Raw genomic sequence first — 2,857 nt, 5'->3', positions numbered from 1 at the left:
ATCAATGGAAGCCCAAATCTGGTTCAAGTTCATCATTACCTCCCTCTAAATCAGAAAATGAAGATCCTAATTTGAAAATTTTAAAATTTAAATCAGAAAAGTTGATAAGGAAACCCAGGACAGTGATGACCTGGGTTCCTAAGTCTAAATGATTCCGCTGATTTTGCAGGGGCAGTTGCGGAGGAATATCGTCCGTCCTTGGTACGTCGACAGCGGCATATGACTGGAGACATCTCCCAGCTGAGCGACATTCAACCTTTTAATGGGGGTTATGTTTCCTTTGCGGGCGGAGATGGTGGAAAGATCACACAACGCGGAACTGTTACAAATGGGATGTTGAGCTTTAAAAATGTCAACTTTGCACCCAAATTAAAGCATAGTTTGTTGACCGTTGCTCAGATATGTGACAAAGGCTACTCAACGCACTTTACTGATAAAGAGTGTATGATTCTCAAGCCTGGCATCGTCATCCCAAAAGAATCGATTCTAGTCAAATCAAAACGGGATGGGAATGCCTACATCATTGATATGAACAGTAACCTACCTGAACAAGTCACTTGTTTATTCTCAAAAGTTTCCAATCACAATGCAATGTTATGGCATCGAATGCAAATGCAAAAAACCTGAATCATCTTGCGAAAAATGAGATGGTCCGAGGCCTACCTGTCAGAGACTTTATCACGTTTGAAAAATGTGTTTCCTGTGCTCAAGGCAAACATCATCGGAAACCACACTTTCCCAAGCAAATCAGCTCAATCAATCAAGTGCTTCAACTATTGCATATGGACTTATTTGGTCCGGTCAACATCCTGAGCATCAACAAGAGCTCATACTGTCTTGTTGTGATTGATGATTTCTCTAGATTTACGTGGGTCTTCTTCTTATCCAACAAAACAGGGATTGCTGATCTGATAAAGATGTTCGTGGTGATGATTGAAAAGTAGACTAACAATCAAGTGAAGGCGCTTCGCACTAATAATGGAACTGAATTCAAGAATTCGGTTCTTGATAATTTTTGCGCAGAAAAGGGGATAGTGCATCAATATAGTTCTGCTCACACGCCTCAACAAAACGTTGTTGCTAAACGGAGGAACAGAACATTAAAAGATGCTGCAAGGATAATGCTTTGTGACTCCAAGCTACCTGTCTTCTTTTGGGCTGAGGCGATTAACACTGCTTGCTATGTGCAGAATCGTGTTCTAATCAACAAAGCGCAGATGAAGACACTATACGAGATTCTTTATGGACACAAGCCTTCCGTAAGCCATTTCCATGTATTTGGCAGTCCTTGCACCCTTCTTCACTTAGATTCCAACCCTAAATTTAATGCCAAAGCTGATGATTGTTACTTTGTGAAGTATGCTGCGCGCACTGCATATAGGGTCTACAACAAAAGGACTAAACAGATCATTAAATCTTATAACGTGCGCTGGCTGGAGGAGAATGAAACTGAAGCTAGAGTGGGTCCCGACTGGTTATTTGATTACACATCATTATTCAGATCTCTAAACGTGTCTTCGAATAATTCAAGTGGATCTTCCTCCGGTTTGAAGAATGTTCCTGTGATTGAAGACGAAGATGAAGAGGTTGTTTACAAACCCCTAACAGTTGAAAGGGAATCCTCTGCTCCACTCGAGGGGGAGTTCTCTGCTCCATCTGAGGGGGAGTCATCTGTACAACCGACTAGTCCAATATCGTAGATTCCAACTGCAACTCTTAATGCTGATGCTATACCTCTAACACCCATCGAAAGAGAGTTCATGTCTAGAGATGCTTCTGCTGTCAATACAACATTTATGGAACTCCTCTTTCCTGAAGAAATTGCAAATGAGTTTGTAGCAGAGTCTTCTAATCGGACTCAATCAGCAGATGATGGAGGTTTCAATATTCACACTCTTCCTGTTTCTATCAATGAGATCAGCCAAGACATACCTTCTCGAATTCAACGCGATCATCTGATCGAAAATGTCATTGACCGGCTGGGTGATGTAGTTAAAACAAGAAGTCAGAGTGGGGACGTTAATGAATGTATTTACTCTTGCTTTATATCTCAAATTGAGCCCAAAAATATTGAAATGGCTCTAAAGGATCCCAGCTGGGTAGATGCGATGCATGAAGAGCTAAATCAATTTGACAAATTGGGGGTTGGATGTTCTAGGAGTTTACTGCCACTATTGAGTTGTACCAGATGGTTTCTAGTGATTAATCGTGTGCAAGCTCAATTCTCTCATATTATCTTGTTATTCTTGATTTATATTTGTTTGATTATCAGTTTTAGATCCGGAATCAGACCTAACAATTGGTATCAGAGCTTGGTTGTATCGGACACGCGTTGGGTCTATCGTAATAAGCAAGATGATTCTGGTGTAATCGTTCGAAATAAAGCGCGATTGGTGGTCCGAGGGTTTCGACAGATCGAGGGTCTTGATTATACTGAGGTGTATGCTCCCGTGGCTTGTCTGGAGGCTATTCGAATCTTTCTCGCGTATGCTTCCAATAAAAATTTCACGATCTACCAGATGGATGTCAAGACTGCCTTCATGTACGGCAAGGTGAAGGAAGAAATTTATGTTGATCAACCTCCTGGGTTTGTTGACTCAAAGTTCCCTAATCATGTCTACAACTTGAACAAGGCATTGTATGGGTTACATCAAGCTCCTCGAGCATGGTATGCAACCCTAACAAAGCACTTGCTCGAACACGGCTATTCTTGCGGTACTATTGATCAAACATTATTCATCAAGCATGTGGGTGATGATCAAATATTGGTTCAGATCTGTGTTGATGACATCATCTTCGTGTCCACATGTCCAAAGCTTTGCAAAGAGTTCGAAAGCGTCATGAAGAAGAGATTTGA

The sequence above is a fragment of the Lactuca saligna genome, chromosome 8 (genome assembly GCF_052625555.1).
Source record: "Lactuca saligna cultivar CGN05327 chromosome 8, ASM5262555v1, whole genome shotgun sequence".
Taxonomy (NCBI): Eukaryota; Viridiplantae; Streptophyta; class Magnoliopsida; order Asterales; family Asteraceae; genus Lactuca; species Lactuca saligna.
This window is presented reverse-complemented; position numbering follows the sequence as displayed.